Source organism: Globicephala melas, chromosome 21 (assembly GCF_963455315.2).
Source record: "Globicephala melas chromosome 21, mGloMel1.2, whole genome shotgun sequence".
Lineage (NCBI taxonomy): Eukaryota > Metazoa > Chordata > Mammalia > Artiodactyla > Delphinidae > Globicephala > Globicephala melas.
Window position 1 is genome coordinate 25,496,084 of NC_083334.1, and position 26,323 is coordinate 25,522,406.

Genomic DNA, 26,323 nt, shown 5'->3' on the forward strand with positions numbered 1-26,323 from the left:
CAGTGAACTCCAGCGGGGCCTGGTTTAAGCTCTCGGCCAGTCAGCCTTTTTATTGACAGTCAAAAAATTGAGAAAAGTCCCAGACAAAAATTACAAAAATAAACAGTTTCTGAGTTTAACTAGAATTCACATGCCAGCTAGTGGTCATAAGTCTAAACAGGAACCTAAGATTAGAAAACGTTCCTTCTCCAAAATAAACTCTCCTAGGTCTGGTTCTCTGTGTTGCAAGGCTGTTACATGTTATTTCATATTTTCCACCTCATTAATTCCAAATGTGAGGCCAACAGAAATTTTATTCATTAAATCCCCAGGAATTTGTTTTACAACCAATTCAACAACTGAGGGTGTAGCCCTTTCCCTTCTCATTGTCTAAGCTCTTATATGTTTTAATAACTCACGCATCATTCCCCATACCGGGTATTAGAGATTTGGCTCTTCAGCAGAGGCAAACTCATTAAAAATTAAAGCTAAACCCAGGGGAAAGATTAGGAGCACAACTGGTGCTTCCAGTGTGGCTGTCTGGTTACTCCACAAACCCTGCTATCTGACGTTGCTCAAGCATCACACTATCACATAGGTGCAAAGTAACAGCAGTGAAATGCAATTAATAACATCCATGAAGACTGAGGCATATCAAAGATTCAATTGGTATTATAACTAAGAACATCCAAATCTGATCTATTTGATCAAAAATTTGTCCAACTGGAAGATTCCAGATTATTCTAGATACAGCTTAGCATTATTACTGCCATACATGTTCTGCCCACAACTCCAGTGAGGGCACGGACAATGACACCCGTCCTGACATTGAGCATCCCTCCATCCCCCTCAGTACACACAGAGCCCATGCATCTTTTAGAGATCATTGGACTTCCCTAAGGTTAAATGTGGGGCATATATTCTTTAGTGCTTTTATGTTTTCTAAATAGATTACTATGCATCTATACAAAAGAATTATTCCATTTCAGTCTCTAAGAATCACTTTAGTAACATTGTCCCAAACTGGAAAATGATTTTTCTCCATCAAAGTACAGAGGCAACTCACTTTTGACTCAAAAGATTACAATAGGTCCAACCTTTACACTGAACAAATTCTGGATAACTAATAACTTTTACTTTTTGATAGTGATAATGTTTTTTACATAGCACCCTTAAAAGAAAAAATGTTAGACAGTGTGTGCCATAAGCATACAAAAATATTTTTTCTCACTTTTTTAACTCAAAATATACTTGCTATAAAATCAGGTGTCCAATCAGTAGATTTTATATACACAATGTTAATCTCTAAAATAATTGTCTCATACATTTAACAAATCATTATCTCTTGCCAATATCTCTCTTTGTGATTCAAGTCTTCTGAAAAGAAGTTCAGGTTAGAATAAAGATATCTCACTGAATTATATGATTAAGTGATGAAAATCTTATATCTAAATCAAATAATGCCTTGCATTTACAGAGCTGATCTAGAGAACCTGTCACTTAATATTAGCTCCTCACAGATTTAAAATTCCTGTTGCCATAGCAGACATATTTATATGAGCAAGGAATTGCTTTCCTTTAAAACTCTTAGGTGTAAGAGTTCTTCATTTTGTTAGGTACAAATTGTTTTAATTTCATGATAAAAGACAACTGTGTTTTAAGTCTTATCATCCACCCAAATATTTTCTTATTACTATGGTTTAATGTTAACACAACATATATTTTTCTACATGTGTTCTACTTCTGATTGGGATAGAGAAAGTTGGGAGAGACTTTCACCAATTGCTTCCACCACATACTTCCCTTTGCAGGTCCCTGTTTATCTACAACCTGGAATTCAGGTTGAGGTCCACCAAAAAGAAATTTTGCTCGTCTGTATCAAATGGGATTGCAACGCGTTCCCTTGCCAAACCTGATTTCACAAATGAGCAAAATGAGAACCAGGTTCTTTCCACTGTGGCGTGGTCTATTATTCTTAGACCTGGGTCCTGACTTCCGCATTGGCATTGTTCTTTTATTCCTGAGTATTGTCTGCCTACTCCCTCTCCTTTTGAGTCCCTTGTCTTAGTATGGTTCGTTCAACTTCTAGCACGGAGGCCAAGAGAATCAATCAAGACAGAAGTCAGTAAGTATTTGTGCTTTTAAGACCTGCGGACCCCTGACTCAGATGCAGTGCCCTCTGGGCATTTCCTCACCAAATCCTGGTCACTTCTATTAGTAACATCAGCAAGCACCCTGGAGCATTACCAGTCACTGGGCACTGGAGCAGACCTGGTGTTCTCCATTCAATTCCCCCCGATGCAATGCCTTGAAGTCTACTCTCATACTCGAGAGACATGATCATTATTAGTCTTTTGATAGAAGCATATTTCATCTTTTCAATAAACAGAGTAAGCTTGTTTTGCCAAATGAAAATAGGAAATTGGCATCATGAGAGTAGAGGTGTTTAAAGTTGAACATCCCTTAAAATGATCCCCAATATGATGGGGGTGTGGAATCTTTTTAACTCAAATCAAAACCTATTCGTTCGAGTCTACAGTGCATGGGGATGGGCTCTGTGACACATACGAGGATAAATAATTTTCCTCAAAGGTATATGATCTGATGGAAAGTGCTTCCCTCAGGCCCCATGAAAATGCTATCATTGACTGAAATGGAGTTTTAGATAACTTTTAAAAATTATGTCATTATGTGCCTGAATTAGTTTTCTATTGATGTGTAACAGATTACCACACGGTTAGCAGTTTAAAACAAGACCATTTATTAAGTCATAGTTCTGAAGGTCAACAGTCAAGGCACAGTAAGACTGGGCTTTCTGCCTAGGATTTTATGAAGCTGAAATCAAGATGTTGACTATGCTCTCATCTGGAACTATGGGTGCTCTTCAAGCTCATTCACATTGTTGGCAGAGTACAGTTCTTTGTGGTTGTAGGACTGAAGTCCTTATTTCTTTGCTGGCTATCAGCTGGGGCCCACTCAACTCTTGGAGACTGCCCACAATTTTACAACAAACAATGGAGATCTTCCGAGCTAGCAATGGAGAATCCCCCTTGTGTCAAATTTCTCTCATTCTTTGAATCTCTCGCGCTAGCAAGAACCCCATCCTTTTTGTTTGTTTGTTTGTTGTTGTTGTTGTGGTACGCGGGCCTCTCACTGCTGTGGCCACTCCCGTTGCAGAGCACAGGCTCCGGACGCGCCGGCTCAGCGACCATGGCTCACGGGCCCAGCCACTCCGCGGCACGTGGTATCTTCCCGGACCGGGGCAGGAACCCGTGTTCCCTGCATCAGCAGGCGGACTCCCAACCACTGCACCACCAGGGAAGCCCGAACCCCATCCTTTTTAAGGGCTCACCTGATTACCTGTCAGGTAATAACCTGTCAGGTCCATAAAGGATAATCTCCTATTTTCAGGTCAACAATTATGGGACCTCAATTAATCTGCACTTTTGCAGCAGCACTCAGACCTGTGTTTGATTGAATAACTGGGAAAATTGTGTATATACCAGGAATCTTGGAGGCTATCTTAGAATTCTGCCTATGACAGTGCCAGAATACAAGTGTGTTAAATCATTTTTTACTAGAGGAGGTGGTTTAATCCAAATATTTTCTATCCTACCTTCTTGCATACTTATTTATGGAATTCGATTTTTATTGCTGCCATTATAAATTCCCCCAAACTGATGACTCAAACTTTACAAATATATTATCTTACAGTTCTATAGGTCAGAAGTCTGACACAGGTCTTACTGGGATAAAATTGAGATATCAACAGGGCTGTATTCCTTTCCAAAGGCCTTTTCCAGCTTCTAGAGGCTGCCACATTCTATAGCTCATGGTTCCCTTCCCCCACCTTCTAAGCTAACAATGGTCCTTCTCATGCTACCATCTGTCTGGTTGTCTTGCACCAGGGAAACATTCTCTACTTTTAAGGACTCAGGTGATCGATCAGGTTAAGGCCACCTAAATAATCCAAAATAACTTCTCCATCTCTAGATTCTTCTCCTAGTCACATCTGTAAAGTCCCTTTTGCCATGTAAAGTCACATTCATAGATTCCAAGGATCAGGGCATGACCTTTTCTAGAGGCCATGATTCTACCTACCTATCTTTCAAAATAGAGGCCTGGGGATCTCTCAGCCCATTTCATTTTTTCTTTTATTTAAACCATATCTTCAAAGACCAAAGAACCATGGCTTAGAAAGCATGTGATACATATATCTAATGGACAGTATATCCTGGAATAGTGGATATTGAGCATTGTATAATGACATGCTTCACAACTGATACAGCATGATAATCCAGCCAAAGATAAGAAAATCTGTCAAAAGATACAAACTTCTGATTATAAGATGAATAAGTTCTGGGGAGCTAATATGCAGCATGATGATTATAGTTAATTATACTGCGTTATATACTTGAAAGTTCCTGAGAGACTAGATCTCAAATGTTCTTATTGCAAAAAAGAAATAGTAATTGTGTAATGTAATGGAAATGTTAGCTAACGCTATGGCGGTGATCATTATTGCAATATGTAAGTGTATTGAATTAACTGATTGTATACCTTCAACTTACACAATGTTACATGTCAATTATGTCTCAATGAAGCTGGAAAAAAAAAGAGAAGCTGTGCTTAAGAGGAAGAAAATAAAATTCAGTAATACATGCAATTGAATTTGTGAGCTCCAGTTTTTCCTGAAGTGTGCTCCATGGGAATTAAATTTCTATGGCATTAATAGTTGTTTCACAAGGAGCCATGTACATACCATGAACATACGTTTGGGAAATGTCGAGTTAAACAAGTTAAACTGATTCCCTCTCCAAGTCCTTAATGTGCTAATGTACATTGTGAATCTGTAAGAGAGTAACATGTGCTCTTATTGGGTCAAAAAAAATTGCTTTTAAAGGGTAAATCGAGTTTGAGAACTGGAGGTGTCTATTTAGTTTGCTGCACATCCTTCTGCTATTGTTTTCAATTGACACTTCGTTGCTTGTTTCTCTTCTTTTTATTCTTCCCTTCCTTCCTTATTTGTTTCTTATCCTCCTTTCTTATTTCCCACCTTCATTCCTTCCCTTATTTTTTTTAAAAAATTATTTATTTTATTTATTTATTTTTGGCTGCATTTGGTCTTCATTGCTGTGCACGGGCTTTCTCTAGCTGCGACGAGCGGGGACTACTCTTCGCTGTGGTGCGCGGGCTTCTCATTGCAGTGGCTTCTCTTGTTGTGCAGCACAGGCTCTAGGTGTGCGGGCTTCAGTACTTGTGGCACGTGGGCTCAGTAGATGTGACTCGCAGGCTCTAGAGCACAGGCTCAGTAGTTGTGGCGCATGGGCTTAGTTGCTCCGCGGTACGTGGGATATTCCTGGACCAGGGCTTAAACCCATGTCCCCTGCATTGGCAGCTGGATTCTTAACCACTGTGCCACCAGGGAAGCCCCTTCCCTTATTTTTTAACCTAGAGTCATCCCCTAATATAAATGAGACTTAAAATGCATGCAGTTGCAAAAAGGCTTGGTCTGGTTAAAATCAGAAATACAAAGAACTGTTGTTAAGAAAGAAAATGGGAGAAGAAGTTACAAGAGAGGATGATGCTTATTGAATCTTGACATTTTGATTGTGTTTCTCTGATTTATTGGACACAATAAGACTAAACATTTCCTGAACAAAGGATTAAGGATTTATTTCTTTTGCTTTATCTCCTTTTTCTTTTAACTTCATAATCTTTCCAAGTTTGTCATCCATTCAGTCCCAGTTACTCTTCAGAGGGGCCTTAACAACCCAAATAAATTTACCACTAAGCTATAATAAAAGTTCCTTTATATACTATCACCAGGCAAGGAGTGATTCTGATTTATTGAATATTCTAGATAGCTTAATCCAAACCATAACACTAACATTTGCTTTTCAGTTTAATCGTTTTTGGCACACTATAAAATTTATAACACAATTCCTTCATTACTAAGAAGAATATGTTAACTATTTCTAATGATATCATTTTGAAAAAAAAATCATAACATGATGAAAATCAAATATATGTTTATGGGATGTGGACAAGTGTAAGGCTACTTGACACTATGCTAAATGGCTCCAAAATATTGTTTTCCCATTTGGTTCAAGTGTCTCATTCCTCATCCCACTTTCTGCTCTGTCACACTGTCTACTTTTGAGACTATCCACTCTGCTTTGATCACTCTTTTTTTTTTTTTTAACATCTTTATTGGAGTATAATTGCTTTACAATGTTGTGTTCATTTCTGCTGTATAACAAAGTGAATCAGCTGTATGTATACATATATCCCCATATCTCCTCCCTCTTGTGTCTCCCTCCCACCCTCCCTATCCCACCCCTCTAGGTGATCACAAAGCACCAAGCTGATCTCCCTGTGCTGTGCAGCTGCTTCCCACTAGCTATCTATCTATTTTACTTTTGGTAGTGTATATATATCCATGCCACTCTCTCACTTCATCCCAGTTTACCCTTCCCCCTCCCTGTGTCCTCAAGTCCATTCTCTATGTCTGCATCTTTATTCCTGTCCTGCCCCTAGGTTATTCAGAACCTTTTTTTTTTTTTTTAGATTCCATATATATGTGTTAGTATATGGTATTTGTTTTTCTTTTTCTGATTTACTTCACTGTATATGACAGACTCTAGGTCCCTCCACTTCACTACAAATAACTCAATTTCATTTCTTTTTACGGCTCAGGAATATTCCATTGTATATATGTGCCACATCTTCTTTAACCTTTCATCTGTCAATGGACACTTAGGTTGCTTCCATGTCCTGGCTATTGTAAATAGTGCTACAGTGAACATTGTGGTACATGACTCTCTTTGAATTACGGTTTTCCTCAGGGTATATGCCCAGTAGTGGGACTGATGGGTCATATGGTAGTTCTATTTGTAGTTTTTTAAGGAACCTCCATACTGTTCTCCATAGTGACTGTATCAACTTACATTCCCACCAACAGTGCAAGAGGGTTCCCTTTTTTCCACGCCCTCTCCAGCATTTATTGTTTCTAGATTTTTTGATGATGGCCACTCTGACCGGTGTGAGGTGATACCTCATTGTAGTTTTGATTTGTGTTTCTCTAATGATTAGTGATGTTGGGCATCCTTTCATGTGTTTGTTGGCAATCTGTGTATCTTTTTTGGAGAAACGTCTGTTTAGGTCTTCTGCCCATTTTTGGATTGGATTGTTTGGTTTTTGATATTGAGCTGTGTGAGCTGCTTGTATATTTTGGAGATTAATCCTTTGTCAGTTGCTTCATTTGCAAATGTTTTCTCCCATTCTGAGGGTTGTCTTTTCATCTTGTTTATGGTTCCCTTTGCTGTGCAAAAGCTTTGAAGTTTCATTAGGTCCCATTTGTTTATTTTTGTTTTTATTTCCATTTCTCTAGGAGGTGGGTCAAAAAGGATCTTGCTGTGATTAATGTCAAAGAGTGTTCTTCCTAGTTTTCCTCTAAGAGTTTTACAGTGTCTGGCCTATATTTAGGTCTTTAATCCATTTTGAGTTTATTTTTGTGTATGGTGTTAGGAAGTGTTCTAATTTCATTCTTTTCCATGTAGCTGTCCAGTTTTCCCAGCACCACTTATTGAAGAGGCTGTCTTTTCTCCATTGTATATTCTTGCCTCCTTTATCAAAGACAAAGTGACCATATGTGTGTGGGTTTATCTCTGGGCTTTCTATCCTGTTCCATTTGATCACTCTTGTTTGATCAGTCTTATTTTAAATATCTTCCAGGTCTATTTATTAACTAGAATTTTCCCCTTTTCCTATCCACAGATTTAACTCTTTGGTGGTCTAAGAAAAATCCTATTTTCCATTCTAATATTCTTTTAATCTGCTGTCATATCTTCCTCTTCTTTTCATAGCTTATTAGCTGGGAAATATTACATGCTTTACACATTTTGACTCACGTAACCCACACAATAATCCTGTGGTGAAGACCTTATCACTTTACTCAGTGGAGTACTTCAACTCATATAGCTTAATGACAGATGGCGCTGGAATTCAAATGTACATATATCTGAGCCAATATATAGTCTCTTAAGTGATACCAGTGTCTTTCTAATTGTCAAATCCACAGCTATTTCTTCATCATTATCCTTCAGGAGCAGTTTGAATTGTTGATCACTCTCTTTTTGAAGGAATATTCTCTTGTTTCCTGATACAATATAATGTTCTATTTCCATAAAACTAAATAGAAAGATATCCCAACAAAGTAACAACAACAAAAATAAAGGACTAAGTCTAAAAATGTCTATGAAGAAAATAATAACACAATATTAAAACTCCTAAAAGAAGATCCAAATAAATGAATAGCTATGTAACTTTCATGGACTGGATGATTTTGTGTCAAAAAGATGTCACTTCTTCAAATTAATCTGTAAACTCTGTTAAGTTTGGACCAAAGCTCCAACAGATTTGTGTGTGTGTGGTAAACTAGAGAACTCTACTAAGGTTCATATGGAAGAGCAAAGAACCAAGAATAGTCAAGTTGATTTTGAGGCAGAATGTGATAAGGAGACTTCCTATCAGCTAGGACCACTTTAAATATTCAGTAATTAGCACTGTGAGGCAAGTATAGACAAACCGGCTAATGGATTAGAATAAAGAACCCAGAAACAGACTCATGTATTGCTCACCAGGCAGAGGTGAGCAATACAAATCAAAGGGGGAAAAACAGACTGCTCAAAAAACAGGTTGGAAAATTTGATTATCCATATAGGAAAAAATATATATATGTATATATATTAGATTTCTACCTCACACCATATACAAAAATCAATTCTAAGTCGATTCAACTCTTAAATGTGAAGATGAAACTTTAAGAATTTTAGAAGAATATATATGAGAATATAGTTGTAATCTTGGAGAGGGAAAGTTTTCACTGATAAGACACACAAAAAGGACCAATTAAAAGGAAAGAAATGGAGGATTAACTGTATTAAAATTTAAGTCTTACGAAGAATGATAAAGTGAAGAAAGAAGAGAACGGGATCCAGAATAGCCCTTGTATACCCTGCTTATGGACATCTGCGAATTAAGAATTTTCTTGTGCAATAGAGATGGATATTACCACTGGGTCATAATATTTTGGATGATCTTTATTTTATAATTTATAATATTTTTAATGGTGGTAATGGTGATATGTATGTGTACATGTATGTGTTTTATACTGAGTATGTATAATATTCATAATAAGATGAAGCAAATAAACCATTTGTATAATATGTAATTGTTTGAAAGAATAATATTTGTGGAGAATTATATCAAGTTACTTAGTCTATTCTTCCCTCTAGTAGTCCGATAAGTACTCTTGAATTAGACAGATGAAGCCCATTAAACTATATTTTAATGGACCCCTGCAGAGGTACTCTGTGCTTCGCTGGAATTCTTACCATATTTGTCAAAACATGTTATAAAAAATAGCTCCATAAAGTTCAATAAACAGGTGGGATTGTTTCAATGCAAATAACAAAAATCCTTATGCAATCTGGTTTAAGAAAAAGAATTCACTGGCTCTTTTGCTGAAATGTTTGGAATAACTCTGGATTGAGTAAGAGTCTTCCTGCATTGAGGAGAGAGAAGTGGGCGTCTGAGGAGGGTAAGGCATCTAGAGTTCACGTGGCAAAGTACCAGAAAGGAGAGGGCTGCAGAGACAGAGATTTGGAGAGTAACAGAGGGCTTTCCTCAAGTCCTCAGCTGAACACTCATCAACACAAACTATGAGGAAACTACTTAAGTTCAAGGAAAGAGCCACTCTAATGGAGCAGAATAATCCCTAGTGCCTATATATTGTACTTTGTGTAAATTTTACTGCAAAGTATACAGAAAGTACACATGACTAAACAAATGATGCATAGGGAACATTCTCTTTTGACCTCTAACAAATTAGTATGAAGTTATTGTGTCAATATTTATCAAAGGCTAATCAAACTTGAGTATTAGTCATTACTGGTAATGTCCTTAAATGTCTACAATCATAGACATGTATTGCTTTCACCAAGTAAATCTAATAAGAAAGTGTATTTCGGTAATTTCCATAATTTATGAAGCATTCTTACAAATCGATTGAGGAATAAACCAAAATATTAATAGAAATAGGAGCAAAGCATGCATTTTATAGAAAAAAGATAGTTTAAAATTTTTTGAAGTTTTTCAGTTTTATTTGAAATCAATAGAATAAAAAGTAAAACAACAACTTATTTTCACCTAGATGAACAAAGATCAGTTTTACCATGTTGATGAAGACTCACTGTTTTTCATTTTTGATAGAAGTATAATTAGCAAAAATTTCTTTGGAGGGTAATTTGACATGATCAAAATTAAATATGCAGATACCCTTTAGCTGAGCAATTCCACTTCTAAAAATGTATCTAACAAGTGTATTTGAACATTACCAAAGACGTATATACAGGCATACTCACTGCAGCATAACAATAGCAAAGATCTCAAAGAACTCTAATTGTCTGTCAATAGGGGACTGGTTAAATAAATAACATTACGCCTACATAAAAGAATAGTGTACAGCAGTTAGAAAGAATAAAGTAGATATATATACATGTTGCTATGAAGGTGTCACTAAGATATTCTATTTAGTAATACATATGTGTATATTACAGAACATATATAGTGGAATAGTAAGTATTCAATAGAAATACTCTCATTATGTAAATACATATGTATATATGTGAACAATTGAAATTTTTTACTAAAGACACAGAGAAACTGTTGATGACAATCATCTTCCTGAGTCTAGGTCGAAAGGGAGACTCAATTACTGTGTGCTTTTTAGTATTGTTTGACTTCATTATGTGCTGCAGTATCTTAATAATAATGACACTAATGATAAGTTACCTTCACTAATAAGGTTTTTTGTATCCTTAAAACGACCAAAACAGAGGGCGGGGGGACACCTGAATTCACACACACAGCTCTCAAAAAGAGGGTCCAATTCAAAGGAAACTGGTCGTGTTTTATGTCTTTTAGGTTTTTGTTTTTAACAATGATTGCTCTAAAACATTCTCTGCTCAGCACCTTCAAAGTGCTGAAGTCTTAACATATAGTTTTTCCTTTTAATCTTAGAAAAAGTATAATATGGGATACTGTCTGGGAGTCTATGGATGCTATAATGTGACAGGGTTTAATAATTTTTACAATATTTCCTTTCCTAGTCTCCTTCTGTAGTTCTTTGGAAAACTGACAGCAATTATTAGTCCTTTGCCAAAAATACCAATGAATTCAAGCCACTTCTGTTGTGTAGTCCAACAGTTTATATTCCAGATTTCCTTATATTCTAAACTATGCCAGATTTTTACCTACTTAGTAGGCTCAAAAGACACAAATTTGCTAATCTAAGTTGTGATGATATACATAATAATTCCTAAAAGAAATTATATTTTCTGCATTGAACTTTTCTGATTGAACTTTTTGAAATCACCTTTTCAAACCACACTATATTCATAGATTGCAACCAATTCTATTTCCTTAGCATACAATTCCATCTAAAGTGACTCTACCTGAAAGTGAGAATTGTATGTGTGTTTCTTTGATTAGAAATATTAATCTTTCTGAGAAGAATTCAGTTCTCCTTCCTGGCAGTAAAATACCACTTACAATGCCTTTAATTTGAAATCAATTAGCTAAAAACATGTTTGTTGTCAGCTAACATTTTCTCAAAAAGAAGACAGCCTCTTATTTAATTACTTGGAAATTGGTTATTCAGAAGTATTCTAACTGGAATTTTAATAGTGGTTAACTGACAACTCACCCAAGAAAAACAGATCCAATTTTAGTAATAATTATCCAAAAATAAAAAAACATTGAAAACAGGTTTTGAGTTCAATATACACCCTGAGATTCATCTTTTTTTAGGTATCCTGATTAACTTAGGTGGAAGAAATATTGATCAATGGCAGGTAACCAGAGGAAGAAAAGGGGTATAAATTGGTGGTCAGATGAACTTGAACTGGGGCTTGAATCCCACCTCTGATACATATTAATAATTTGACCTTGGGCTATAATCTGTAAAATTGTATTAGTAATAATAATATATTTTTCTACAAGACTGTTGGGGAGACGCTATAATATGTGGGCTTAGTTCACAGTAAGGACTCAACCATAGCTATCTATTATTATTGATAAGAATAAAGAAGCTAGTTTAGTTTGTAAGAAAAAACACAAATATATGACCTTTGGTAATAGTAATTTATTGTGAAAGAAAACAGAAAAATCATATCGGCAACTGTATAGTCACTCTGCACTGTGGTTTCCTTAAGACTGGGATATATATCAGGCTTTGTGTTAAACCAAGATAATAGCTCAGTCTTTTGAGACACAACCTGAGTTCTAGGTGCCCTCTTTTTTTTTTTTTTTTTTTTTGCGGTACGCGGGCCTCTCACTGCTGTGGCCTCTCCCGTTGCGGAGCACAGGCTCTGGACGCGCAGGCTCAGCAGCCATGGCTCACGGGCCCAGCCGCTCCGCGGCATGTGGGATCCTCCCGGACCAGGGCACGAACCCGTGTCCCCTGCATTGGCAGGCGGACTCTCAACCACTGCGCCACCAGGGAAGTCCCCCTCTTTTTTTTTTTTTTTTTTGGCATTTATGCTCTCCAAGAGAGAAGATCTGAGTGGCTCAATTAATTACTATCCAACACGGAGCAAGATATTGGGTTAAAGTTCTTGCCAAGCAACACCTTTATTTTCCACCTAAGCGTGAACATTGATCCCTGGCCCCATCAGTCAAAACCAGAGGATGAGGATGGTCACTGATTGATCATTGCACGCGCTATGCCATGGCAACTTTAATCAGAAAGAAGGGGAGAGTGCAATTTTCCCCAGAAGGCGGCTGTGGACATGGCCAGAACATAAACCTTCATGGAAATATCTCTAGTACAAAGGTCCAGCTGGAAAATTTACAAACGTAATTACACAGTATCTAGGAATTGACTATCATCAGTTCACTTGGGTCCCCCTTCCTGTACAGTGGCCTCAAACTCTCTCTAGGAAGTAAGCTGGAGCAATCATAGGGCTCAGCTTATCAGTTTACCCTCTCTTAGGGACCAGTGCCTTGTGCTGCCTGAGGTCCAGTTTCTGAATATCATTGTTTTCTTATATATGGCCTTTTTTCTTTTTCGTTGTTTCAGTCAAGAGAATAAATCTGTCCCTGTTACTCCATGTTGTCCAAAAGCAGAAGTCAGCCAGTCTATTTGATCAAAATGTTTTGAAAAGATAAAATCTCAAAAGTATGGGGGGAATAAAGGATGCCTGAGTGGATGTAGAAATTCTCAAAGGAGGTTAAATTTTAGATGAAAACCATCTGTTTCTAAGTTTTTATTTAAGCTATCATTTTTTCTATCTGAATATGATAGTAGCATCCCAGGAAGCGGTCAAGGGCTAACTAGAACTTCAGTCACACCATGAAAAAGAACAGCTCATCCCCATGGTCGACTGAAGGCTGCATTTTTCCAAGTCTCTCTCACACAGGGCCCAAGAGAGATGAATTGCAGGTGTCAGTATGATGGCAAGCCCCTTAGAATCTTTCATTTACCAAACGTGTAAAGCAGACTGCAGTACAAAAAGGAGAGTGTACGGATAATTTAAAGAAATTAAATGAAGTGACCAAATTCCATACAAGTAAAAGCTTCTATAAACTTTAACTGTAATTAAGACATAAATGTAGACTATTTCTATCTCTACAGAAGAGCCTAAGGAAGGCTAAGGGTCCTTAACCCTCAGAAGAATGCAAACAAAATGTCCATAGGTTAGAGCCTCTGCTTTGTTTCCTTCCTGGACAAACAGCTCTGCGCAAGAGTCATAGCATTCACTCTGTCATTATTACCTCAGTCACGTGTTCAGCAACTGCTCTGTCAGACCCTGTGTTATATCCTGGAGATACAGTTACAACAAAGACATTTCTCACATATTTTTCTCTTCTTCCCAAATCCATGGGGAGAATAGGCTTGCCAAGCCTGCCTGAGAAGACTAATTCCTAGAGCTTATTGAGAAGAAATTAAGTCCCATGTCATTCAGGTATCTTTTGAGAGTCCTGTTTAAAAATAATAAAAAACTACCGAGAGTAGAGGTATTACTCCACTCCCTCCCCAACCAGTTTTTAACAATCAACTCAGAAACGTTCAGCACCTCTCCTTGGACAGCTGCCCTCTCCCCATACTTCGTCCTCACTGCACAGTGATGAGGGCGCTGCTTCAAAGGTGGTTTGCTGAACTCTCTAATCTAACATCTTCCTCACTGACATCCTTTCTTTACCCCCCCTCTCAAGAAAACTATGCACATCTTGGGTCCCTCTATTTCTTGCCTCTCTCACCCTAAATAGAAAACTGTCACATTTATTTATTTTTTTTAATGTGGACCATTTTTAAAGTCTTTATTGAATTTGTTACAATATTGCTTCTGTTTTATGTTTTCGGGTTTTTTTGGCCCCGAGGCATGTGGGATCTTAGCTCCCGACCAAGGATAGAACCTGCACCCCCTGCATTGGAAGGCGACGTCTTAACCACTGGACTGCCAGGGAAGTCCCTGTCACATTTATTTTATTTATGGTTTTGTATTTGTATTAGAATTGCAACTTTATCATTTTTGAGGATTTTGTAAAGCAAATATAACTTCACGTACATTTTGGGTTAAATGAGTTGAGTATATTGCTCACGTAACCTGAGTCAGTGGGAAAATCTATCCTAAGTTTCAAAACCATAATTCACAAATGAACCTTTGCAAGCCAGCCTCTTGCAAGCTGAGGATGTTCAGTGTCTATATATACAACCCTCTTCATACAGTTCCTATGTGCTTGCCCTTGTATGTCTCATGAATATGGGGAAGGATGCTGTGTGGTCAGGTCAAGAAGGGAATGAATAAGCATCCTTGAAAGAAAGGACACGTTGGAAAGCAGCTTTGTGCATTTGAGCAAAATAATTCAGAGACAGCTTATAAATGAATGGCTTCCTTCAATGAAACAAATTATAAAATTTTGAAGGTTTTAAAAGTGAAGAGCTCTAGAAATATCTCTAGATGAAAGGAATTATAATGAAATAAGTCCTGAATATCTCACCTGAGTTTATTTTCCTCCTTGAGCTTAGCTGTTTCACAGTTTAGCCACTAGACACCTGTGGTCATTTAAATTAAAATTTAATACAATTTAGAATTTTGTTTCTCAGTCACCCTAGTCACATTTCAAAAACTCAGTGGTTAGCCAGTGGTTAGTGGCTACCATATTGGACTGCATAAGTATAGAACATTTCTATCGTCAGAGAATGTTCCATTGGACAGCACTGCTCTAGGATTCTTGTCTGATTCCCAACTTTCTCAAGTTCACCAATTGCTTAAACATGGACAAAAATACTTCATTTAACAGAGACAAGAAAATGATGTCAAGAGAAGGTCATTCAATACTAAAGGAAAGAGGAAGAGAACTTAGTTCTAGACAGTAACAAAGCAATAAAGATAGTCACGTTCAAGGTAGAGGTTTCTGATATTCCAAGTTTAAAAAACAGTTGGTACAACTTCACAGATCCTGGCTTCCTTTCCTACCCTGAAGAGTGAGTTCCATCTTCCTAGGCCCCTCAGAGCTAATTTATACCAAAACTTTTCTTATGACCCCTACATAAGGACAAAAAAGTTAATTTCTTATGGTCTCTGCATTTTTCCTCAATTATCACAGGTACCTGACAAAAAGGCCAGTTTCAAGTTTATCTATCTGTAGTATATGACCTCTACCCTAGTTTTACCTGAATCTTATCATGTGAGGTTATTAAAGCTCTAACCTAGTAATTCATACTCCTGTTTCAGCTTTAGCACAACTAATGAACAGCACATCCTTTATGGTAAAATGGAATCATTGCAAAGACGACTCTCAACCCAGAGGGGTGAGATCCCTACAGTCTTTACAAGCTGTTATACGTTGTCAAAAATGCATTCAAGTAATTCTGGAAGGAAGAACACACATCTTTATTAAGAATGACTATTATAAAGTTTCTCACAACAAAACTCTAGCAAGTTCTATTCCCATCATTCCCAGATTATCAGTTTTTCTCTGGAGCGTTCTGTAAGCATACTCATATAAAAGTTCTGCACTAGCTTACAGGGAATTAGTCTTACACATGGATAGCCCCGTGTGTAATAAAATCACCATATAATTAGGATAACTAGTTGTTTTTTTTGTTTTGTTTTGTTTTTTGCGGTACGCAGGCCTCTCACTGCCGTGGCCTCTACCGCCGCGGAGCACAGGCTCCGGACGCGCAGGCTCAGCGGCCATGGCTCACGGGCCCAGCCGCTCCGCGGCATGTGGGATCTTCCCAGACCAGGGCACGAACCCATGTCCCCTGCATTGGCAAGCGGACTCTCAGTCACTGCGCCACCAGGGAAGCCCTAACTAGTTTTTTAATAAAAATCATTTCAGTACTCACATATGGACAAATAATGAAACAGCTTTCATATGCCTCTTGTCTCTCTGAATCCCCTACCTGCATTGTATTTGCAACCTTCAGCGCTTAGACTCTACATTGAACGCCAGGTAGAAGTCAGTGGACAGCAAAGGGCCAAATGAGATAAAGAAAAACCACAAAGACTAGAAGACCCACTAGTGGTAAATGTGTGTGTCTGGGTTAACCCAAGGAGAATTATGTGACATTGTTATTTCTACTAAGTCGAGAGCAGACCCTTATCAAAGAAGACATGTGTTGGTACCAAAATGAAAAAAGAGAGGTGGTACTTTAGGTTGTAAAGAAATATTAACGAAGTGTCCATTGTGTTTTTTTATTTAACTGAAGGAACACACACAGACCTATTCACATCCTTTGAGGTTTGCTATTGACGAAGGTAATAAACCTTGACGTCACCTTTTTTCCCACCTTTTTATTAATTAATGGTAATTTGAGAAGGATACCATGCCAAGGAATTTAATAGGGTCCAAAGTAAAAAAAACAAAATTGGCATTTAGCTAACTAAAGGTGGCAACAGGAGTACGTGCATATGTGTCTGACAGATCAATGAAACAGAGCTCTGAGACCCCATATCTAGCCATCATCTGGAAACAGGAGATTGGTGTCAGAGAAGAGATTATTTTGCATGATAACAGAAAACACTGTTTACAGAGTGGAGACAATGGGTAAAAGAATCTGTACAGAATATGATGTGTTTAGAAAATGTTTCTCAAAGAAAAAAGAAAAGAAAGTATTTCTCTTCCTTATTTTGGAGTAAAGCTGAATTGCTTCCAAGAATTATTGTTTATCTTTAGGAGATGAGTATGCATACTGCATGATTCCATTTATACAATACTCTCGAAATAACAAAATCGTGATGGGAAATGGATCCACGGTTGCCAAGGATAATGGTTTGGAGAAAGTGTGACTGCAAAGTGGAAGCAAAGGGAGCTTATTTGGGGTGATGGAAGTTTTGTGTCCTGATCTTGATGGTGGTTGCACAAATCTATACATGGGATAAAATCTTGTAGAACTACATACATCTCTTTTAAGTGCATATAAGAACTGGTGAAATCCAAATAAAGTCTGTAGTTTAACTAGTAATTTGTTATCAATCTCCCAGTTTTGATAGTTATGCTATGGTTTTGTAAGTTATTATCATTGGGAGAAGCTGGGTGAAGGATATATAGAAACTCTATGTTCTGCTTTTGCAAATTCTATGTGAGTCTGAGATTATTTCCCCCAAAAAAATTTTTTAAGGAAGATTAAAACAAAACCCTAAACTAAAAAAGTATATAGGAATTTCTTGTAGATCCTTGCCAATTTTCTGTCAGTTTTAAATTATATCAAAATTTAAAAGTTAACATAAAGGATGTTGGGTTGCTTATATAATCTCTAGAGAGCCAGGCTCTGGGGCCATGCAGCCAGGCATAAAGCCCAAATAATGCCACAGATGGTCCAAGACAAGGTTACTACCGTCACTGTACACAACACTGCCGCTTCCAAGATTGGCACCACAAACGCTGGACACGCACCACTGCCACAGTTACCTCTAGGAGCTGCCTCCACAGATCCCCAGAGAGCTTCTGAATAGTATTTAACTTCTGCACAGAAGTAGCTCCTGATTCATTTGTATATGTGATGGTTGATGCCTAGGGCACATCATGCAGCTCTAGCTGCAAAAGATGATGGGAATGTGATTATCTAGCATACATTCATAGTGAGAAGAAGGCTTTGCCTCAAAATGTGGGTGCTTCTCCAAATACAGTAAGGAGGTTCCAAGGCTCAGTCATCGAAAAGAATGACAAAGGTCTATTACAAATAATAAATGAGGGACTTCCCTGGCGGTCCAGTGGTTAAGACTTCACCTTCCAATGCAGGGGGTGTGGGTTTAATCCCTGGTCGGGGAGCTAAGATCCCACATGCCTCGCGGCCAAAAAACCAAAACAGAAGCAATATTGTATCAAATTCAATAGACTTTAAAAATGGTCCACATCAAAAAAAAAAGTATTTAAAAAATAAAATAAACCCAACAAATTATTAAGCCTCAAATAAATATTTCTTAAAAAAAAAAAACAAAAACAAATAATAAACGGAAGCATGGCCTTTCTCACATCATTCTGTTAAGACCAAATGATCCAAATTCTTAGCCCTGTTGCGAAAGTGGTCCTGGAGTTCAGGGTAACCGATGATGCCAGGAGCCTAGTGTATAGCAGTAGACAATGCCCTCTCGACTCAGGGATGTGAGTTGAACAGACTCAGGGCTGGATGTGGAACAAATCTCTTTTCTTTCCTAAACATATTTTGAGGAGGCAGTTGATTCTTAAGGGAACACAAACACTTGTTTGTGTGTTTAATGAATATGTATCAAATATGCTGAACAGGAAAAGTTATTTTCTCACCCTTAAATAAATACAAATAATTTTCAGATCTCTAGCACAGAAAGTCAGACTTAATTCAACATTTTTTCTTTTGCTACTTAGATAATTGGTAACAGGTTTACTCAGGAAATTGTAAGAAATGAGATCGCCAGAAATTAAGATGTGAGAGAAAAAGAAGAAGAAACAGCTTACATAAGAGGCTAAGACTTAAAGGGTCAATAAATAATATCTGTAACGGTAGAACTAAAGCGAAATCATTGAAGGGATAGTGTTTGTTTTGCAAATACAAATGTCTCATATGAAAAATTATTCAGGCTTAATAGCATAGAAATATGAATATAGAAGTCTAAGTCCCATTGAGTTTCATGAGAATCATGTCAACAATTGGTCCCTGATACAAATAAGACCTCACTTAGTGCAAATCCCTAGTACTGGAGTATTCAGCAATGAATATATTGTCATTGATCTTTCTAAAATAAATAACTTGAAGAGTTGCTGGTCTTAATTATTTTAGGGAAATAAGTGAACTTCACCAAAATGGCGATAAATCATTACTGCCATGCACTGTCAAATAACTAATATTTAATAATAAATATTGTGTCTCAATTTGTCTTCTCCTTCTGAGACTAAAGATAGTACCCCATTGAAAAACTAAGGGGAATTTTGACATTCTAAGTGTTTCTATCCTCAGAACATACTTAAATAATACAGAAGCCACCTTCAAATTCATTTAATGTTATCATGCTAACTAGATATATTTTGCCTTTTGCTTTAATATTTCCCAAGAATATTTGCCATAGGTATTTGATTCTTCAAATTCTTTTAAAGTTCTGTTATTGTCAGTGGATCCCAAGGAGAAATAAATCATTATTTAAATGTTGGAACTGTCAGGCAGCACATAAATCATAGGACTTGCAAGATATTTTGATTACTTTTTATTTAATGGCCTAAATGAGGATAATTCATCACTTCCTAAAAAGAATATCAGAGTCACACAACCTCGTAATTATTTAACTTTTGGGAAAAAAAATGTTTGCCAATCGTCATAAATATCAAGTTTCTGTGCAGCCTGAATATAAAATCAGGAGGTTTAACTGAGAAGCTTGAGGTGTTGCTGAGGGAAAGCTCATGGCTAAATACAGGACAGGTGGATGGCCAACGAAAGAAGTTGGAATGGGAGTTTATAATAAACCATATCTGCAAGGCATTCTGGGGTCTTCCAACTAGCCAGCAGAAGAGAAGCGATGATCCAGAGTGTCAGGTGATGGAATTAAAGAACTAATTCAGTGAGTTAGCTGCTTTCCCTGGAGGGCAGGTGGGAACCTATAAGTCCAAATCTCTAAATCTAGAAGCAAGAACTCACTTGATTCTAAGGCGGGAGGTGAAAGAACATGACAACAGGATGCTCTAAAAACTCTCTAGATCCTAAGCCCTAAAGAATTTCTCGGACTTCCCTGGTGGCGCAGTGGTTGAGAGTCCGCCTGCCGATGCAGGGGACACAGGTTCGTGCCCCGGTCCGGGAAGATCCCACATGCCGCGGAGCGGCTGGGCCCGTGAGCCATGGCCGCTGAGCCTGCGCGTCCGGAGCCTGTGCTCCGCAGCGGGAGAGGCCACAACAGTGAGAGGCCCGCGTACCGCAAAAAAAAAAAAAAAAAAGAATTTCTCAGGTATTCCTAGAGATGTATCCAGGAATATTCAACCGGAAGTTTGGGGTCCTGGGGACCTAGTTTCCTTCTTGGGCAGAGGTAAGAGGGAGGGCAAGCTCAATTAGCCAACAGAGCTTAAGTTCAAGGTTGAACTCCGGTCTCACTGATAAACTATATTGAAAACCAATAATGATAATTGGGTCCAAACACCAGCAGCTCAGACACACAAACGCAGTAAAAGAAAGCAGAAGTGAGTGAGGAAGAAACTATCTGGATTTCAGATGCATACACAGAGGCTTGCCCCAAAGTGTACTGCGTGTAAAATTCTAGATTTTTATATGCCACCAGGCCTGGTTCTTATTGACTCACGAACTGACTGATTTTCATTGCTAGTAAAACAGGCAGGAATTCATGATACAGTTTTATTATTCTAGTAATTCCTATTAATTATAGGAGGATTTGAAAAATATAGAAAAACTTTAAAAAGAATATAAATATCCCGCAATTCTACAATACAAAGATGAAACGAACACCATTAAACTCTGGTATATATTCTTTTAGTGTATTTAATATTCTACATGCACACATACACAGATATCATTATTGCAAAAATAGGAAAATCTATTTTATAGTCTTCATCAAATGATCACATTATTGTGATTGCCTATTTAGTTGTCTCTCCTGCCAGGAAGGCAGGAATAATAGCTCGCTTACCATCCATCACTCTCCTACTACCCAGCATAATACCTAGCACAGGAAGACAGATATATGATAATGCATACATCTAGGATTTCTTATAAAGATGCCAAATTGCCCTTGTGGCAGTTGTAACAATTTTAAAACCCACAAGCAATTACGAGAAGTTCATTTCCCTTCATTCTTCGCAAAACTTCATCTTATGACTTTTTAAGAATCTTTGCCATTTTGATGGGATTAATTTGTTTCTCATTTTTCTATATTTGCATTTCTAAGCTATTAAGCTTGAATAATTTTCACATGGGTCATCTGAATTTGCTAAATAAACATTACTCCTTCAATGATTTTCCTCAATTCTACCTTTGCTAATACTGCTTATTGCCTCTTTAAAAGCTGAGTTAATAGTTTTATTTGTCCCTCTGTCAGCCTCTCCTAAAAATAATGACACTTTTCAGGTAGCACCACTTTTTCTGTTCATTTCAGTCCAGTGCTCATGCTAGGCATTGTGTATGTTGGGCATCTGATCTGTGTACTGCACAGGGGAATCCTTCTTATCCCTGGGTAAATAATAACAAAGCTTAGGGCAACATTCTGGATAGGAAAATCGTGGGTACTGGTGACAGAGAGATAAGGATTCAAATCCTGGCTTCTTTACTGATTCACTGAGTGACCTTAAACAAGGCAACTTGGGACTTCCCTGGTGGTCCAGTGGTTAAGGCTTTGTGCTTCCACTGTAGGGGGCACAGGTTTGATACCTGGTCGGGGAACTAAGATCCTGCATGCCGCGTGGTGCAAACAAAAAAAAAAAACCCAAAAAACAAAAAACACCTCCTGTGACCCTCAAGTTCTCATTTAGGAGAAATAATGCCAATTTGTCTTGCACTGGTTGCTACAAGTATCAAATGATATACAATATGTATAAGCATTGTATAAATGTAGGTTATTGTTATTCTTGCTGTGCCTTTGTTTGAGGATAAATATTACATCCATCCATCACCTGTTTTGAGGCAAATTGCAAAGACAGCTTTCTTGTCAAGACTAAAAATAAAGCACAAGAGAGACTTGGTGTTGCCCAGGAGAACATATATGGCTATTGAAGTTTGCACTTTCCAAGGAAGCCAATAAAACGAAATAAGGACTTATTCCACTGACACCGTAATGTCCTTCTCAGTCGTAACCCAATTTGCTCCATTTGTCTTCCTACAGAAGTGGAAATTTGTGCTGCATAGAGAAGCGCATTCAACTTCCTCTCAAGGTTTATTGGAACATGGGGGGCATTGACTGACAGGGAAAAGAAGCCTAGGGCTGAGGGAAGTACTGGGAAAGAATCCTAAACGAGCTAGAACAATTGTGAGCCTGGCATTCCTGTTTAAAATTTTAGAGAGCAGGACTTCCCTGGTGGTCCAGTGATTAAGACTCCACGCTTCCACTGCAGTGGGCACGGGTTTGATCCCTGGTTGGGGAAGATCCCACAACCTGCCATGCAGTGTGGAAAAATAAATAAATAAAATTTTAGAGAGCAAAAAAAGAAACTTTAATAAAACATGCCCTTAACAAAGATTCTTACCCTTGGCTTCCTAACCATTCAGGGACATTGTGACTAATCAGGACCCTATGAGGCCTTCCCAGGACAGGCCTTCCTCCAAATCCTCTGCTTTAGCTCCTCTCTGAAGTACCTAGATAACAGTGTTTGATGCACATTTCTGAGTCGTTCTACAGATGTGAAAAACCCCCACTAAATGGAAGATGTTAACTACTGGATGACCCAAGCACATTGCTCCAGGAGGCCTGGGGCCTAAGGACTGATCACGTTAACCCTGTGACCCCACCTTGCTACCTCACCAGCAGCCAATCAGAGAACTGTGCATGAGTTGATCACATACCCTGTGACCCCGCCTCCCTCACCTGGCTTTTAAAGATGCTTTGCTGAAACCCTTCAGGGAGCTCGGGGCTTTCTTAGGGTATGAGCCACCCCTCTCCTTGCAGGGCCCTGCAATAAATCTTTCTCTGCTCCAAACTCCAACGTTTTGGTGTGTTTGGTCTCACTGTGTGTTGGGCACACAAACTTATACTAACAACATCTCTGATTTTCTCAAACAGTAGTGTATAGTTTCTGAAAATGCTTACAAGCAGATTGTGATTATGTCACATTCACTCTAAAATACATAAATATATGTCTTACATAGAGGAAGTAAGATTATTCTGAAATCATTCAGTGGTATGCATGTCTCCTTATTCAAGATGCGGGAATCACTCCAGAAAAATTTCAGACCAGCGCCAGCAGGGACCATCCAGCTGAGGGTTCCCAAATTACGGTCCGCAGACTCCTAGAGTCCTATCAGCTATTTTAAACATTTCCAAAAAGCATAATGAAGATGTTATACGCCATTAGATCACCCCCAATGATCTTAGCAGGACCTTTAAATCCACTTAGTGTCAGTCACTCCATTGCATCAGAGACTCTGTTTGGCAGGCATAGCTAGTGTAAAAATGAAGAGTCACTATTTTATAAACAAAAATTTTTAAATGGGTGAACAAAGGATGCAAAATGAGTCCATGTTGGCTAAAAGGCTGAAAAACAATCTAGAACATTGACCTAATTTTTTTTTTTGCGGTACGTGGGCCTCTCACTGTTGCGGCCTCTCCCGTTGCAGAGCACAGGCTCCGGACGTGCAGGCTCAGCGGCCACGGCTCACGGGCCCAGCCGCTGCTCCAGGGCATGTGGGATCCTCCCGGACCGGGGCACGAACCCGTGTCCCCTGCATCGGCAGGTGGACTCTCAACCACTGCGCCACCGGGGAAGCCCCATTGACCTAATTTTATAGACGGGGAGATTTAGACTCGGTATCACCCACTCAGTTAGTGGCCAGCCTGGATTGGGACTTGGCTCTCCTGGCTCCTGGTCCAACACTTTCCCTCCAACCAAAACTCTCTATTTGCATGGAGTTGAAAAGGGGCTGTCTAAACAATAACAGGAAAACAAGACCCTCAGTCTTTATTTATACATTCAACAGTTATTGGGCCCCTACTGTGTGCATGCCGTGGCCAGGACTGCCTTTGTTGGGGACACAAAGGTGAGACAAGACCCTTAAGGATTTAGAGCCCCAGGGAGATCACTGATTTACATAAAAAAGAATGAAAATGGCAGGTGCTGTCAAAGAGATAAAGGTGATGCCCTACAAGGATTAAGAAAGTATAAGGCATAGATCGTTTTGGTTTTAGGCCAAAAAAATGTGTTAGCATATTAAATAGCATTTCCTATCAAAGTGCCCAGCTACACCCAATACTGGTCACTTTTCACCCATGAAGGCAAATTCCTTTCCTTCCATCCTTTTCCTTTCATTTCGGATATAAAAATTTTACATATCCTTAAATTAAGGCTCAGTTCAAATATCGGTTACTCTTATGTGTTTTTCCTAATCGTCTCAGTCATAAACAGCTTCCAGAAACTCCTGGAGCACTGAGCATTCCCACTACACACATGACGCTTTATTACAGAAAGCCTGATATTGTAGTTATGCATATATAGGTGTTTTGGTCTTGGCCACCTTTCTGACTTCATATCTTAAAACCCTACCATATTCTCTTTACCTTCAATCCAAAATAAATAAATGTCTTGAGATTCCCAAGCATCCTATTTACCTCCCATTTTCTTGCCTTTATCCCTACAGTTCTTTCTTTCTGGAATGCCTTTCCTCCTGTTCATCTGCTCAGCATCATTTCCTCCAGCAAACCCTTCCTAAGACCCTACACAATTCCCTAATTCCCTTACACTGCTGGCATGGGGTCTGACAGGAGACAGAGCTGTCTGGTAGGTTACATAGGGGCCAGGAGCCCTGAGACAGATTTCCTCTTACCATTGTCACCCGACAGGAGGTGATGTCCCAGAGGAAAATCCAGAGGTCAAAACCAAAATATGCGGAAAACGGGGCAATCATTACACAGGAGCAGACAGAAAGGAGGAACCAAGGAAAGAGCTGAAGTGGGTGGGTTAGAAACCTTGTAAACCCAAAAGGAAAAATAGCAGAGTGAGAAAATGGTGAGTACCCTGAGGGAAGAGCTTGAAGATCCCTAGAAATGGTTCTCCAGTTTTCAGTCTGAACAGTGTGCTTGAGTTGGAGAACTAAACGGTATGTGCCCTTTTTCTGTCCTTCCTCCCGGATCTACGTTAGGATAACATAATCCTATAACAATCTTGCGAATTTAGAGTTTCCCCAGAGATTCTTGCACTATAACTTTCTTCTCAGTTTTGGCTAACTTCTGTGGCATGAGAGAGGCAAGCAGGTATAGGGAAGTAGCTGGAAGGAAGTTCTTTCTGCCGTGAACAGAAGCGATTGGGGGTGTTCATGCAGTGAATGGGAATAGGCAAAAATTGTGGTATTGAAGTAGGTGACCAGTGGAGTTTGGGTGACAAACCGAGGTGCTTCACAAAAAAATGCATTTACGCTATTAAATTGGAAAGATTAGATTTCTATGGTGTCGATGAAATTTCTAAAGTGTAGAGGGGTTTGGGGGAACCTGTCTCTACCTAAACAGTTGAATCACCTGGCATTGCTCTCACAGGATTAACTAAAGGGGAATTCTGCCCCATTCAGTCAACTCGGGAAGGATCAAAATGTTCATGACTTGGAAAAACAACCATCACTGGTCACTGAAGGGCATGTTCAGTTCACACCAGAACTCAACTAGTAGTCGTGCATCTGAAAGACACAGCCCTCCAGCTCAATTCATGTCTCACACTGACAGCTCCACTCACTTCCCCAACTTGTCTGCAATTCCCTCAAGTAAATCTACTGCCAGGCCGCTGATCTGCACTATTTTGATAAAGCCGACTGATTGGGTGCAGACATGCAAAACCTCTAAGGGATTCCCTCTAAAATCAAACTAGGTGCCACTAATGGAAACCAGGGTGCTGAGTAATCCATGAAGGTAGGAGATCTCTTGGGGGAGCGGTCAGAGCTATGAGTTGGAGAGGTTTTGATCTGGCACTCACGTCTACGCCCTGTGCCTCGTGCTGACAGACTAGAATGAGGCTTCTAATGGATTGCTTGTATACCTACATCAAAAGCCAGGAGTGGGTGGGAATATAAGAGACCATCTACAGAAGCCAAGCACAATAAAAATAGAATCTCTGTCGGGACGCAAGCATCAGTACATTTTACAATTCCCTAGGTAATTCCGCTGTG

At 38.7% G+C, this 26,323-nt stretch overlaps 1 protein-coding gene across 17 annotated transcripts in view; it reads right to left on the bottom strand.

The window, feature by feature from the left end:
- Window positions 1-26,323, bottom strand: part of FUT10 (fucosyltransferase 10) — a 362,801-nt gene that overhangs the window by 132,414 nt on the left and 204,064 nt on the right. The window lies entirely within an intron of this gene.